The 17,375-nt window shown below is 38.4% G+C and overlaps 1 protein-coding gene across 7 annotated transcripts in view; it reads right to left on the reverse strand.

Annotated features, from left to right (window-relative positions):
* LOC147029133 (uncharacterized) overlaps nucleotides 1–17,375 on the reverse strand; it is a 109,040-nt gene that overhangs the window by 30,398 nt on the left and 61,267 nt on the right. For 2 of the 7 annotated variants that reach the window (XR_015057840.1, XR_015057839.1), the window contains exons 2-3: nucleotides 9,222–9,262; nucleotides 8,137–9,140 (exon numbers count right to left, since the gene is read on the reverse strand). The exons of 4 other annotated variants lie outside the window; for them this stretch is intronic. The gene's annotated coding sequence lies outside the window, so the exon portion shown is untranslated. Of the gene's footprint in view, nucleotides 1–8,136; nucleotides 9,263–17,375 lie in introns of all 7 variants that reach the window. One more of the 7 variants, XR_015057835.1, reaches the window with a different exon arrangement.

Here is a 17,375-nt window from a genome sequence, read left to right on the forward strand (position 1 = left end):
TTGGGAAGTATTTAAAAGTGGTTTAAAAATTTTCTCTTGTTTTCTTTCAAATGCTTCTTCACCCGTTAGTTTCTGTCTGCGTATCTTCTTTATGTCTTCCTGTTGTTTTACAACTTTTGAAACCAACTCTTGATGTTCCTTAAATCTTCTTGCTCTTTCTTTCGCATCCATTTATTTATTGGAAAATATCATTTAATGAATTGTAAAGATCAACAGGGAAATTTTCCTTTTCTTCATCATCCAAGTAGATGTGTTCAAATAAATCCTTTTCTTTAAATATTTCATCAAATTCTTTTTTAACATGAATACGAGTTGTAATTTCTTCTTTACTAATACTTGTATCTCTGCTTTTCATACGTCTGCGTTGAGTTTCTTCATCAACATCAAAACCGAATGATAAAATCTTAACCCCGCTCAGATGTTTAATCATTTGTCTCATTCCTTCTGGATTAGTTTCTAATATCCCAAGACCACCAGATTTTAGTTTCTTTAATTCACTCTTACAATGTGAATATTTTGTTGTACCAAGAGAAACCTCCTCAAATATTGACCTTCATTCCTCAATCGCATGTGTTCCTCCACTGAAATATAGAGATAATCTTCACCTTTTACTTCTCCAGGTCTTATTGCTCCAGTTGTTGTTGATACAATGCGTATCACGGGGTGTTTTTTAAGTAAATTTGCAATATTCTCATTTGTACAATACAAGAACCTTGCTTTATGAAAGTTCTTTTTTTCCAGAAGCAGATTTACCCACAAGATTTATAATAATAGTTGTCATTTATACATGCAATTGTTTATAAAACAAAAAATGTATCCCTTAACATCTCATCTTGTTTCACAAGAATATATTTATATTTTTCAGTCGTGTGCTTCATGTGATGCCCAAATTCCTTTTTACGACATAATGTGGAACAATTATCTCTCCAAAAATTGTTTATATCTATTGAATTTAACTTGAATAAAAGAAAAGTATTAGCATTGTTTCTGATGGAACGACGAGGAAGTTGAAAGCATGATTGACTAAGATAAATACAATTAGAAGAAGAATGTCTCTTTCCTATTATTGGCTTTTTTAGAAACTCTATATTTTATCCTAAGTTCAGGTTGAACTTCAAGATAATCCATTATTTTATTTATGCAATATCTTGTGTTGATATTTCCCTGAAAATGACAATCGTGAATAATATATCACAACAATCCTTTGAACATTTCTCTAATACGTTCAGTTTCTTCCCTTGTAAGGAAAGGTGTGTTATCACCCTCATACTTTACATTAATTTCTCCAATCAATCTTGTAAAGTAATTCATTTTTGGTGTAAATCATAAAGAATTATTTTCCTTATTATATTTTTTTATCATCATTAATTAGAAGATAATCACAGAATATACATTGTTTATAGGCTTTTGACTCTGTGTTTAATCCTACTCTATCACATGCAGGACAATTCTCAAATTTGTCAAATGGAGAATCAGGGAATTCAAGAGGCTCAAAATCTAACATACGCATAAAGTAAAGCATTACTTAAACTGAAATTAATCTTCAGTATCATCTTCGGTACTTTCGCAATCACCTATAAAACTACTTTCATAACTATCGTTGGAACACAAACTCGGTTTCATAATCGCTCTCATAATCTTCAAAATCTTCAGTTGAATAATGACTCGTATTTAATTCGTAGAAAAAATACATTACCATCGATATCGATATACTTTTTTTCATTCACAGATTCAACTACAACAATTTTTATATTAAAGGTCATTTTAAAATGATCCTTAACCACTATTGAACGAAATGTCATTTCACCTGATATATTAACATCCTTTATTTCATCAGGATTTACATCTTTGGGGTTGTTGAAAAAAATTCTAATTTCTTCTTGCGTATTACAGATGGTCTTTTCTTTCTAAAGCTTCATCAATGAGGTTTTTATTTTTTGAAACTTTTTCTTGTTTCATTGCTTTTTCTAGTTTTGAATATATTGCCAGAAGGAGAGGAGAAACTTTTGTTAGAGATACTTTAATTGATGTTCTTCCAGTTATACTAAAAACCCTTCCACTGAAGGAAATTGAAGAACTCATATTATTTACCATAATCGTTTTTATCCAATCGTTATAATTATCTTTGTTCAATTTTACATCCTTGATATATTTCTCAGTAACTTTTACAAATGAAGCGATTGATTGAAACTTGTCTTTTGTGTCTTGAAAATCAAGTATCAAAAATATTGTATTTATCAAGTGAAAAAAGTTGGAGGACAAATTTGTTTTAAGCAGATTCATCGAAAATTACACTAAATTTTCATCAAGAACATTTTATTTCAAGCAAAGTTTTACTATATAAATATGGTGAATACAACGTACTGCGATGTTTGTAATCATGAATATAAAAATTATAAAAAAAAACACCTTCAAACCAACAAACACACATTCAATCTTTTCAAACAAATATCTCCACTTGACCAAGAAACAAAACATTGTGATGTTTGTAATCATGAATATAAAAAAAATTCAGTCAATAAAATAATAAGTCAATAATAACAATAAAAAGTCAATAAAAAACACCTTCAAACCAACAAATACACACTCAATCTTTTCAGACAAATATATCCACGAGACCAAGAAACAAAACATTGTGATAATAATATTCTTTAAAAAAATTATAATAAACACCTTCAATCATGCAAACACAAGAACAATGAAAAAAGGGAAGCTAAATTCTCCATTGAAAACATAGATGGGGCATTTAAAGGGAATATAAAAATAAGATAGTTTCGTTTAAGACCCTGGACCATCTTCAATCATGGAAGCTGTTGATATGGTTAAACAAAGTATTGAAACTATTGTTGTTGATTTCCGCCACTCCGGCGTGCGGACGACTGCCTTTAGCCCAATTGCGGTCACGCGCTCCCACCAAACGTGGCAATCTCATCGCAGCTTCCGGATCAACGCCGAAACCCAGCTACGGGTGTTTTTTAACACACCATAAACCAGCCAACTCTTCTGTCCACGCGCTCCAGGGTCGATTGCCGAATTGTCGATGTACCTAATTATTCGCGCGGACAGAAATGCCGGGAGTTTATACCTCAAAGGGACCTGCACGAAAACGAGCCGCTTAAGCAGCTCGTTCCGTTTGCGATTGCCGAGCGGTTTTATATCGCCAAGCCCCGTCAGACCAGATGTACGTTTTATCGGCTTATAATCAGCCAGCTCATATCCCGAATGCAATTATGGCAGTCAATGGCAGAAAGTGACACAATGAGCAGGTTAGCATTCAAAAATGGGGACATTTATTTCAAATGCACAAATGCAATGAATGGGGGAATGGGACAGGACACGAGCAAAAACCTACAGCCGATGTCTATTTGTTATGTACACAATCATGCACTTAAGTTTGTTACTTATGGACAAGGTGCCATATACATATATATACATATATATATATATATATATATATATACATATATATACATATATATATATATACATATATATACATATATATATATATATACATATATATATATATATATATATATATATACATATATATACATATATATACATATATATACATATATACACATATATACACATTTCATGCAAAACCAAAGAAAGAAAGTAAAGAAAGAAAGAAAGAAAGAACCGGGCTACTGAGCCTTTATAATTGCTCAGAGCCGGGATGACCGAAGGGGCTCCGAGAGACTGAGCGGGCTACCTGGCCACCCGGTTGGTGACTCGTTGGGTCCTGGTTCGGCGACCCTCGGCATCTTTGCCCGGACCCCCGAGCTCCAACTGGCTCCCTTGGTCGTCCGGCCCCGACTGCGGCCTGGTCTCACCGTCGACGCGCTGGAGGAGTGAATGGGTCTCGCCTCAGGCCTCCTGGTTGTGCCAGCGTATCCCCAGCAAACCAACTGCCCGAACTCCGAACTCTCCAGCTCCCAACGGGGCGTCTCTCCACTCCCACCGCCAACCATAAGCCACGAACTCCAGACTCTCTCCAACGGCCCAGCCCAGCTCCAATTTCCAACTCAACTGGCTTCTCGGTGTTCCAGCACGGCTCTTTCTCGGGTTCGGGGGGTGCTCGCTCTTTCACCTTCGACCCTTCACCCCCGGCTGGCTCCGCCCCTCTCGCCGTTTTGATCCGATCTTGCCGTCAAACGCGGCCGGGCGATTTTCATCCAAATGTGCAAGTAACATAAAAGACACTTTTGAAGAAAAAATCATCATATTTTTTCACGATTCAACCTGAATTTTAATCTTCCATGCATTTCTTGGGATTCCACAAAGCTGCAACACAGGAACTCTGGTATATCAACCAAAAACATTTTGAAGTTTCTTATGGTTGTCTTTTATGTTACTATGGTAATGTGAAAGACATGTATTTTGCGTTCCTATTAAAATTTGTTGAATTTATCCAAAAACCCATTATATATACTCAGAAAACCACTTTGCGAGGAAAACTTGACCAAAAATGATTTAGTTCCAGGTAATTTTAACAAACCCAACCGAGTGGTCCTAAAGTCATGGTGCTGAATTCAATATGGTAACGCAAAAGACAGTCACGGTAACCTAAAAGACTTCCAAAGGAATACAAGACTAAAGTTTGGCTTGTTTTTCAAAACTTTTATTTTTCAAATAAACAAACCGGCAACAAGAAAACAGTAAACAAACTACTGTACTTTAAAAACCTTGAGTCAAAAAGCTTGAGTCAACGTCCTAACAACCAATAAACAAAGATTGCAATTACATTAGGTGCCTATGATGAGCTCTTCACATCGAAAAATGATTTGCAACTCAGTAAAAAATAGCAAATTTTAAAGCAGATTGTACCACACTGTACGGAAGCAGTTCACTCATTCCTAATAGGAAACATTTAGGAAATTCAACATCATTAACTGTACAATATCTTTAAACACTGTCATCATCCCACTGATCAGCAAGCCTATTAAATCCGTGCACAATATCACAAACAGGCATTATCCCATTTTTCTGGAATTCGACTTGGAAAAAAATAATAATAATAAAAATCGAAGAATTGGGGATACGCCAATACATCCTGTGCTCCCATTTATCAGGTAGAGCATTCAAAACTGAGTATCATGGCAGGAACAGTTCAAAAAGTGAAAAAATGGGATATGCCAGTTCGTGAGAATGGGGATGAATTATCAGGTGACTCAATATCGCCTGTCCTTGTCACAACTGACGTAATTTCATTGACTGTTAATATCCAGGGTGAAAGGTGGGGGACCCTCGAAAGTTACTTCAGTGATTATGAACTTCCTCTCCACATTTAAGATGTCATTCCTTCTGGGCCAGTCATAGGTAAATTGTGAGCGACTGCCCACCCGCTCCAAAAATTTAATTTCTATTGCCTCCGTGTTAACTAATCGCCCAATGTAGAAGGAACGCTTTGCGCCCCTTGTGAACATGACGGAATAGAACTGCTGTTCTTTCAACAGTCACTGCAGGTTGGCCCATGCTACTGTTGGTATCACCAGACTGCTGTGATCTCCATACTTTCCAAAGGAGATATTCATTCTTTTTCTCAGAAGTGAATGAGTCCAGTTCTAATTCGACAACATCGTATCCTGTATTTATTGCCTTTATTTCCTGAATTTTTGAGATGACCGTCCTGTAAAAAAAAATCAAAATGTCCTGTATTTTTCTCAACCATCGCTGGGATCCCTGCATAACTTTGCATAGGCATTATACCATTTATTTTGTTGTATATTTATACCACCATGGAAACTTCTATGGTGGTCTAAACAGTCATAAAAGCATGGTTAGCAGAGGTGCATGTCCATCATGTTACCGGCTTGTCTTTTACGTTACTCTATCATGGTAACGTAAAAGACAAACATTGGTAACGTAAAAGACACATGCACAGCCTTTCCATGTAATGCATGTGGCATTGGTCCATGAAGGATAGGCCTAGATAGGAAGATCCAGATCTGCTAAAAGATTATAGAATACATAGTTCAATTCTATATGTCATTATGCCTTATTCGGTGGCAACATAAAAGACCCACAATTTGTGAGACATTTCTATTGAAAATACTTACAAAACAACTTTTGACCTAAAAAATTATAAAACTCCAAATTTTCAGCCAAAATGGATTCCTTACCTCCTAATCCTTTTGTTTGTCCTATGGTGGTGCCACCTGTCTGATTTCAACATAACTAAAATCCTTGCATGCGCAAATGGTAACATAAAAGACAGAAAATCCGAAATTTGGAACATGATGATTTTTATTTGGATTTTCATTAAAAAAACAAAATAATGTAAACATAAACTGAATTTTAGAAGCATATATTATGGAGTACATAATAAATAATGCAAGAATACAAGTAAAGCAGTGAAAGCATAAAAATTTCAACTTGAGTAAAAGTGATCCCACTTGGGACAGGTAACGGAGTGGACATTTTGACCCTAAAATCAGACAAATATGATATTTTCCACTTATTGTGGACAAAACATTTTTTTTGACTAGAAAAAAATAGGTTTGCATCCTACTGCTATACAAAACATGCATTTTTAGGACCATTTGCACAATAAAATTTTCAAGACATTTTTCACCCCCAATTTGCACATTTGGTTGAAAATCGCCCGGCCGTGTTTGAGATCACCGTAAAAACGCGGCAGTGTTAGAGATCACCATAAAAAGTGGCCGTGGGTTGTCGTTGTTGTTAAAATAAAAGATCGACAGAATAACGGCTAACTGAAGATGCACAGCCCAGCACACAAATAATTCCCGTTATACATTGGTGGGGAAATTTAACCTGGAATACACACTTCTTGACATAACTAATCTTCGAGGAACCTGAATGGTGATCTGTGAATTTCCACAACCGAAACACTATAATTAAAAACACATTAAGTGAAATGAAAACTTTTAAGTTTTATATGCGAGTAAAATTGTAAATGGTAAGACAAGACGATGAAACTACTCCCAAAATGAGAACAAACCCTCACTTTATCTCATCATTTCAAGATTTTGTAAGATGTGGTGTTTATGATGAACTCCAGAGTCAAGTACAAGATGTTGATAACACTGTCGTAGGTAGTGGATTTACTATTACAAAAATAATCTTTTTAGATATACACATCTTAAAATCATATCCTCTTCAAGCTTCTTCTTGTATTGATTTACCAAAAGAGATAAAACTTAAGAAAGCGGTTGTTAATATTCAAAACAAAGATAATAAATGTTTTCGATGGTCTGTTCTTGCTCATTTACATCCTCCACAATGGATTCCTGAAAGGGTTAAACATTATAAGAAATATGAGAATACATTCAATGTTAAAGATTTAAAGTTTCCAATGTCATTGAGAGATATTCCTAAATTTGAGAAAATGAATAATCTATCTGTTAAAGTATATGGATTAACAGATACAAACAAAGTTCAGATATTAAAAATTTCAAAGAACTATAAAAATGATGAAACGCACATTGACCTTCTCCACTTTACTTCAGAGGAAAAAAATCACATTATGCTTTCATCAAAAAATTTGAGATTAACCAAATCACAACTATACAAGAGAAAATGTAAAACGTATCCTTGTAAGAGATGTCTCAACTCCTTTCACACAAAAGAACGATTAAATCTACATTCAAAATATTGTAGTAATCATAAATCAACCATAAACAATTTACCAAAAGCAGGTTCAAACATATCATTCAACGATTTTAACAAATCTAGAAAACATCCGTTTGTGATATATGCTGATTTTGAAAGTATGCTTGAAAAGATAGATACTTTCTCCAAATCCAAATAAATATCAAAAACATACTGCTTGTGGTTTCTGTTGTTATATCAAATCAGCTGTTGGTGATGAATACAAGTTAGAACTTTATGGAGGAGAAGATGCCTCAGAGGAGTTTGTAAGACGATTGGAAAAAGATTGTACAACACCAAGTGAAATAATGGTGAAAACCTATAAACCAATGTCATTAACAAAGGGAGAGAAAAAGGAATTGAGAAAGAACAATAAGTCATATTTGTGAGGAGAAAATTAAGGGAGACAACAAGGTTAGGGATGACTGTCATCTTACTGGTAAATATGAGGTGTGTTCAAAAAGTATCTGACCTTTGTTCATAAAAAATGCTCGTATCCAGATACAACAAACTTACACTAATCTCCTTCAAAGTAGTCCCCTTGGGCTGCCAAACACTTCTCCCAACGGTTCTGCCACTATCGGAAGAAGCGCTGGAACACCTCTTTTGGGATGGCGCGCAGCTGGTCCGTAGGATTTTGCATGATGTCTTCTCTGGACTGAAATCGGGTCCTTTTCAGGGGCATTTTCAGCTTGGGGAAAAGCCAGAAGTCACACGGAGCCATGTCGGGAGAGTAGGGAGCCTGACGAAGCACAGGTGTGTTGTATTTGGCCAGGAAACTCTATCAAATGTGAAGAATGGGTGGGTGCGTTATCGTGATGTAGCTGCCAATTGACCGCTGCCCACAGGTCCGGCTGTTTGCGTCGCACAGCGTCACGAAGGCGACGCAGTACCTCTTGGTAGTACTCTTTGGTGATGGTTGTGCCGTGTGGTGCGTACTCGTGATGAACCACGCCACTGGAGTCAAAGAAGATGGTCAGCATGACTGACATTGCTGCGGACCTTCCTTGCTTTTTTGGCCTCGGGGATGTTGGATGCTTCCATTGTGATGAATGGAACTTGGTTTCTGGGTCGTACCCATAAACCCAGGTCTCATCGTCAGTGATCACTGTGTTGAAGAAGTTGGGATCGCTGTTCACAGTCTCCAGCATGTCCTGCGCGATCTCCAAATGGAGTTGCTTCTGCTCGATCGTTAGCAGCTTTGGCACAAACTTCGCTGAGATTCTCCTTCAACTCAAATCCTCAGTCACAATGGAATGAACGGATCCAATGCTGACGCCCGCCTCGTCTGCAAGTTCTCTGATCGTGACTCGACGATCCTGCATCAGCAGGGTCCTCACTTGGTCAATGACAATCTAATTTTGGGATGTTGAGGGCCTACCAGAACATGCTTCACTTTCCACTGATGTGCGACCATCTTTGAAGCGGTTGTACCACTCTTTTATCTGTGTGGTGCTCATTGCTTCGTTCCCGAAGGCCTGTTGAATCGGGCGGATCGTTTCCACTTGGGAATCGCCAAGCTGTACACAAAATTTGATGCAGTAGCGTTCAAGTTTTTCCACCATTTTGTCAAAAACGAAAATCCGACGGCGCTCACTTACAGTTCCTCACTCATCGGCGGTCTGTCGCCGACTGACAGCTTCTGCAGGCGGGAAAATATTCACGCATACGAATTAGGATCGCCTACATACGTGCACCAAACCGTGCCTCCCTAGCTTCATTTGTTTACGCACGAAAAATTAAGGTTGGATGCTTTTTGAACACACCTCGTATTGAGGTCCAGCTCATTCCCATTGTAATCTTAATTACAAGACTCAAAATTTTATCCCCGTCTTTCTTCACAACAACGCTCACTATGACACACATCTATTTATAAATTACCTTTCAAAGACGTCTGGATATATTTTTGGCATTCCTAACACAGATCAAACATACATCTCATTCACAAAAATGATTTATACATCCCCCATCTAAGTTAGTATCATCTAAGTTAGTATCAAATATTAAAAACTTCCCGAATCTTAAATCATATTTCCCAAATCAAGAAGAGATTGATCTCTTAGCACAAAAGGGAATATATCCATATGACGACATGGATTCATTTGAGAAGTTTAAAGAAACACAACTTCCTTCAAGGGAAAGTTTTTATGGAAAGTTAAATAAAACTCATATTTCCAATAGAGATTATACACGAGCTAAAAAATGTTTGGGAGAAGTTTAATATAAAGAATCTTGGAGAATATCATGATTTGTATCTTAAAACTGATGTATTGTTATTGGCCGATGTGTTTGAAACTTTCAGAATAGTCTGTCATAATAAAAATTCTTATGGATTAGACCCCATTCACTATTACACAGCCCCGGGCTTGTCTTGGAGTTCTATGTTAAAAATGACAAAACAAAATTTGGAATTAATCAGTGATATAGATATGCTTTTAATGATAGAGAAGGCTAAAAGAGGAGGAATATCTCAAGTATGTTCCAAGAGATATGCTAAAGCAAATAAATATCTTCCTGATTATAATAAGAAAGAGGACAACTCTTACCTGATGTATTATGATGCTAACAATTTGTGTGGGTGGGCTATGTCCCAATCTTTACCTTATGGAAAACTTAAATGGGTTAAAGAAAAACATTATGAAAAAGTTTTACTTAACATTGTAATCTCCTCTCAAAAAGAATTGGATGAAGCTGAAGTTGGATATTATTTTGAGGTTGATTTAAAATATCCAGAAGAACTTCATAACAAACAAAGACCTGCCTTATGCCCCTGATAAAGTCCAAGAAAAGAATGGTTAAGTGATTACCAACAGTCATTTAATATAAAAAGTAAATCTCCAGAAAAACCACTTACAACATTAAATGATAAAGAAAGTTATGTTTTACATCAAAGGAACTTGAGACAATATTTATCTGCTGGGTTGAGAGTGAGAAAAATTCATCGAATTTTGAAATTTAAACAAAGTCATTGGTTAAAGAATAAAATTGATATTAATACAGAAAGGAGAACAGAAGCAAAAACAGATTTTGAGAAAAACTTTTAAAAAGTAATACATAATGCTATATTTGGAAAGACTAATGAAAATGTTAGGAATCGACAAAACACAAGACTTTCTACATCTTGGAAACAGGCTTCAAAGTTACTTAATAGACCAAGTTTTGAATGAACAGAGGTGTTTTCAGAGAACTTTTGTGCGATTCATTTGAAAAAAAAAAGAGTATTAAAATGAATAAACCCATTTATATCGGAACAACAATTCTTGACTTGTCAAAGTCGTTAATGTATGACTATTACTATAAACATTTAAAATTAAAGTATAAGAATAATGTGTCATTGTTATATTTGGATACCGATAGTTGTAAATTAGAAATCAAGACAAGTGATGTATATGAGGATATGATTGATAATATTGATATGCATGATACAAGCAATTATAAGAAAAATAGTATATTGTTTTCAAAAAAAGAATAAAAAGGTTCTTGGTAAGTTTAAGGATGAGTTGGTTGGAAAGGTCATGAGTGAATTTGTGGGTTTGAGATCAAAGTCTTATGCTTTTACGTATACTTACAATAATAACATTAAAAGGTGTGATAAGAAACAAAAGGGAATAAAGAAAAAATAATCAAGAAAACAATAAACTTTAAACATTATTACAACTGTTTAACCCTAAAGAAAGAAGAGCACAGAAAATTGAATACAATAAGAAGTTATAAACATCAATTGTATACACAAGAGATAAATAAGAAAGCATAAGGAGCTTTTGATGATAAAATATATATTTTAGAGAATGTAATCAAGACTATCCCTTATGGTTACAAGTATAAGTGTTAAGGGGCGTCTTTTTAAGACCACCGTCCTTGATGTTGCCGCCTTCAAGACCACCGTCCTTGATGTTGCCGGTGGATGTCTTGGAACTCACCGCATGGCAAAGAAGAATTTTGTCTCTCAAGGGACACTGGATACCATTGACCAGAGTCGCAGGGCCAGGCTGAATGGCAGAGCTGAGCTGTTCAGGGAGCTGAGGCGTAAAACTGTACGTGCACTGAGGGTGGACAAGGAGGCCTATGTGTGAGGAATATGTGAGGGGGAAGAGCATCACCTGTGGACAGGTGATTCTCGTCCCGCTTACAGGGGAATTCGCGCATTGCGTTCATCCAAGCCCATCCCTCGGAGCACTGCAGTTTGAGCAGAGAGTGGTAAGCTCTTGATAGAGGAGTGTGAAGTGAAGGCCCGCTGGGCCGGTTACTTTGAGCGGTTGTACCAGGCTGATCCCCCAGCTGTCGAGTTGGACGTCAAGGGTGTTACAATCCTTGTTGCTGACCCTCGAATCAACTGTGGTCCACCTTCGCTTGTGGAAACACGGGCTGCGGTGAACCAGTTAAAAGGGGCAAAGCTCCAGGGATCTGTGGCATCCATGCTGAACTTCTCAAGGCTGGTGGAAATGCTGCACTCGTGTCGTTGCATGCAGTTTTGTGCTCTGCCTGGAACACAGGCATAATCCCAACTGATTGGAAGAGGGGCTTGCTGTTCCTCTCTGGAAAGGGAAGGGTGATCGCCAAGACTGCAACAACTTCCGAGGGGTGACGCTGCTCTCAGTGCCGGGCAAGGTCTTTGCTCGGATAATTCTTGATAGGTTTCGCCACCATCTGCTTGGAGCACCAGCGTCCACAGCAGTCAGGCTTTACACCAAAGAGGTCAACGATTGACCGTATCCTTGCTCTTCGTGTCCTCACCGAACGCAGACTAGAGTTTCGGCAGGGGCTGCTTGCAGCCTATGTTCATCTCTGTAAAGCATTCGATCCAGTGAATCAGGATGCCCTCTGGAGGATCCTTGTTCTTCGTGGGGTGCCACCAAAACTGATCGATCTGATGTCTGAACTCTACTCTGGTACTGAGAGTGCTGTGAAGTGTGGTGGTACCATCTCTGACTGATTTCCAGTTGTTACTGGAGTTCGTCAGGGGTGTGTACTGGCCCCCACACTTTTCAGCACTTGTATGGACTGGATTTTAGGGAGGAAGTCGGAGAGATCAAGCTGCGGTGCATCGTTTGGGAATGTCAAGATCTCGGACCTTGATTTTGCAGATGATGCAGTCATCTTTGCGGAGACTTTAGATATCCTTTTGGGGGCCTTCGAGGTGCTGAATGAGGAGTCGGAGCCGCTGGGATTTCAGGTTTCTTGGGTCAAAACTAAGATCCAGGCTTTCGGTGACATCTTGGATGCTGCTGTCCTGTCTGTGTGTTTGTGGTGAGGATGTTGAGGTCGTGGAGAGATTCACTTTCCTTGGCAGTGATATTCATGTCTCTGCTGGCTGTGAGTCAGAAGTCAATAGACGTCTGGGTCGGGCCTGGGGAGTCATGGATTCACTGGATCATGGGGTGTGGCGCTGCCGGTAGCTGTGCAGGAGGATGAAAGTCCGAGTCTTCAGGTCCTTGGTACTTCCAGTCTTGCTCTATGGATGCGAGACTTGGACTCTGACCAAGTATCTGAGACGGAGAGTTAATTCCTTTGGTACCAGGTCTCTTCGGAGAATCCTTGGCTATCGCTGGTCGGATTTTGTGTCCAACGAGCGGTTGCTGAGAGAGACTCGGATGAGATTTTTACCTGCATAGTCTGTGAGCGTCAGTTGCGGCTGTATGGACATGTGGCTCATTTTCCTAACGCTGATCCTGCTCACCAGATTCTCTCAGCGAGGGAGTCTCATGAGTGGAGGAGGCCAGTGGGCCGACCACGTGCCTCGTGGTTGCAGCAGGTTGACCATCATCTCAAGGAGATGGGGATGGGCCTGGCATCTGCCTGGGGGATGGCCAGACGGAGGCCCCTGGAGTACCGGCGGAAAGTGGATGCAGCGACGCGCTGTTCTGGCACATGCTCCCATACTTGACCTGGGCGTCTTTTTAATGACTTATAAATGATAGAACCAAGCAATAACCAAACCAAAGAGTGGAGATGTAATCAGTCTTGGTATTTAAATGGGAAACATAATGAATGTGAGAAATATCAAATTAGTCTTATTGAAGAAATAACCGGGGTAAAAGTAAATAAAACAAAGAAGCGGATAAATTTAATTACAAATAAGTTGGAGGATGTAAAGAAAAAAATTAATATCCTTGAATGGACTGAAAACTTTGATGGTTATCAATTGAACAATGGAAAAACAATTTACTACAATCTCAAAATGATATGTGGATCAGGAGGTGGTCAAACAAGAACATTGAGAGAAGTTTATAATTTTATTTCTGCTCAACAAAAATACTTAAAGTTCCAAAATAGTATTTGTGAATATACTCGATGGTGATGAATGTAATAGAAAAATTAATTTATTACTTCGAATAGAACATGGACAAATATTTGTTGGATCACTCTTTGAGTGGAGTAAGTAATGGAGTGGAGATCGATCTCTTCTTTTGACCCCATGGACCGAGAGTCAGAGGGGGGAGAGAAAATCATTCTCCTCTTTTGACCAAATAAACCTTGCCCTCTTAATTTGTACGAGGTTTGTTGGGCCCTGAGACGTTCTCAAATTAACATGAGCTTGTATGGGAGAAAATCATTCTTCTGTTAAAGGTTTTTTATGGGGTTTTCAGAAAGGTTAGCCTATACATTTGTATGGGAGGGGGAGGAATTAGACTCCAGTTTCAGGGTTTTCAGGATTCAATTCAAAGAGTTTCCCCATTCATTTGCATGGTTGCCTCAGAAACCCCATATAACCCCTACTTATGTTCATTTTGTTTTTCTTTGTTCAAATGTGCATTTAGCACATTTGTCAAAACCAAATTCCATTTGAATACCTTTGAGTACTGCTTTACTCATTTCAGTTGACCTGACAATTTCATATCATTCGGTGCAAAGAGTTTTTTTTTAATCATCCATGTATAGTAGATGTGTCACCTCTCTTGTTTCTTTTGTCATTCTTCTGTTGGATGTCAGATTGTATCCGTGTCATTGTTCATCGATTGATGAGGTTACTCAGTGGGTCCAGAGCCAGACAAAAAGGTGGGGGTGGGGGGGGAGGGAAACCCCGTTTCCCTTGTGTTCCAAGGTATCACTTTGAAAGATACCACATCATATCTTCACTCCTGGGATTTCAATCTTTCCTTTCAAAGAAAGGTAGCATCAACATTGTGTTCCAGAGCATCAATGCTAGCTCAATCAGTGTGACAATTGATTTGGGGGTCATTTTTGCATGCTTGCATGCATTTTTTATCCATATACTGTATGTGGGAGAACTATCAAAGAATTTTGTGCAATCTATCCAAGCTGTGGATAAGTTTGTTTGGCAGAGCTTGCAGTTTTCGAGTATGGTTTTGTTTCACAATAAAAGGTCTTGTTCCATCGCATCCTCTTTTACATCTTTTCTGCTCTGCCTTGAAATCTCCTTGTTGAGTGAGGTGGTCACAAATTGCATCGGTGATTATACCTGTTGAAAGTTTTATGTTGTTGTTGGGGATGTTATTGGTCTAAATTTGTTGGTTAGACAATTTTCATCAGATTTTGGGATTAAAAGTGTTGCCTTCTGTGAACCATTCATTCATTGGCTGTTCCCCTTGGATGAATTCATTTAAGAGAGTATGTTGTTGCTTGAGCCATAAGTTTATAATCTCATCCGAACCTGGCCATTTGAAGTTCGGCGCTTTTGCGAGATGTTTTCTAATTTTCTCGTCATCAATAATTAATTATCATTGGGTGCATTTCCTGTAGATGTTGCTTTTTCTTTTCCAAGTGTCGAATGTAATATGTTTCCTTGTGTTCTCGTCTTCAAATATTCCTTTCCAAAATTTTTCAAAGTCCTCATATATGGTGGTTGTTTCCACATTTTGTTTGTTTCCCTAGATCTCGGTAGAACTTTTTTGGGTTGTTTTCAAACTTTATTTTGATTTATTCTGTAGTTGGCCTCATCATAGGTTTTTTTTTTTTCTTTCTCCCCTGCTCTCTATTGTATTTTGAGTTTATTAAGAGCAACTAATGATTCTCGTCCATCGTTTCTATGTTGTATTGGTTCACGAGTCAGTAAGTGACCACTATATTCGTTATTTGTGTCTGTTGGGTAGTCGATCCAGTCGAAAAAAAAAATTTTCAAAAATTTTTTTTTGAAATTTGCTCTACCCTTATCAGTATTTCCGTCGATACATTTGTCTGTCTGTCCCTCTGTTCGGTCCAGTGCTCCGTTAATACAATGGGGATTTCTATGAAACTTGGTTGGTAGGTTCATACCATGACCCAGTTGTGTGCAAATGAGAACCGTTGCTATGGACACCAACGTTGCCGAGCAACGGGACTTTGAATTTTTTGAAAAAAATCTTCAAAAAATTATTTTTTCAAAAATCAAAAATCGGGCCACGCGCGACTGTGGGCAATACATTAAGCCATATTGTCAAACATTTCCAGCCGGATCCTATGAAAACTGTCAGAGAAGATAGACTTTGAATGAACCCTGGTCAAAAACAATAAAAAAACGAAGTTAGTTATATCTCAGACTACGAGTCAGATATACATGAAACTGGTATGGAAGGTTCATGGTATGTCCTAGTTATGTGTGAGAAAGAACCGTTGCTATGGACCCCTCCGTTGCCTAGCAACGGCCGACTACCCATGTCCGCCTACCGGCTTGTTGGGTCGTCTATCCAGTCAAAAAAAAAAAATTTTTTTTTTTTTATTTTTTTGAAATTTATTCTACCCTTATTATCAGTTTTTCCGTCGATATGTTTGTCTGTCTGTCTCTCTGTCTGTTCGGTCCAGTGCTCCGTTAATACAATGGCAATTTCGATGAAACTTGGTGGGTAGGTTCATACCATGACCTAGTTGTGTGCAAATGAGAACCGTTGCTATGGACACCACCGTTGCCGAGCAACGGGACTGAAATATTTGAAAAATCATAAAAAAAATTATTTTTTCGAAAATCAAAAATCGGGCCACGAGCGACTGCGGGCAGTACATTCAGCCATATTGTCAAAAATTTCCAGCCAAATCCTATGAAAATTGTCGGAGAAGATAGACTTTGAATGAACCCTGGTCGAAGAAAATAAAAAAACGAAGTTCGTTATATCTCAGAGACGATCAGTCAGATATACATGAAACTGGTATGGTAGGTTCATGGTATGTCCGAGTTAGGTGTGAGAAAGCATTGTTGCTATGGACCCCTCCGTTGCCGAGCAACGGCCGAAAAACCTCAAAATGTGGGGGTATTTTTTCGAAAAAACAATCTGTAGCATTAACCCTTGAAGCTAGAATCATGAATTTTCTTGTGCTTAATCCTCAAGTCATTCCCCATCGAACGGGCCCATCGCGTCAGGTTCTATTGGGTAGGCGACGACCCATGTTCGCCTGACAGCTTGTCTGTCTGTCTGTCTGTCTGTCTGTCTGTCTGTCTGTCTGTCTGTCTGTCTGTCTGTCTGTCTGTCTGTCTGTCTGTCTGTCTGTCTGTCTGTCTGTCTGTCTGTCTGTCTGTCTGTCTGTCTGTCTGTCTGTCTGTCTGTCTGTCTGTCTGTCTGTCTGTCTGTCTGTCTGTCTGTCTGTCTGTCTGTCTGTCTGTCTGTCTGTCTGTCTGTCTGTCCCGAGCATAGCTCCGTGGGTTTTGATCGGATCCTGATAAAATTTTGGTGGGAGGTTTATATCATTATCCTGATCGAGTTGTGTTTTCCTGAGAATGGGCGTGGTGCGCCCATTATGGGCAGAGCCACGCCCAAAAAAACATGCGTTTTTAGGGGGTAGCCGATTTCAATTTACATCTTCACCGAGGGGGTTTGTCGAATCTG

This window comes from Eptatretus burgeri, chromosome 4, assembly GCF_056783735.1.
Source record: "Eptatretus burgeri isolate ZD-2024b chromosome 4, Ebu_testis_v1, whole genome shotgun sequence".
Lineage (NCBI taxonomy): Eukaryota > Metazoa > Chordata > Myxini > Myxiniformes > Myxinidae > Eptatretus > Eptatretus burgeri.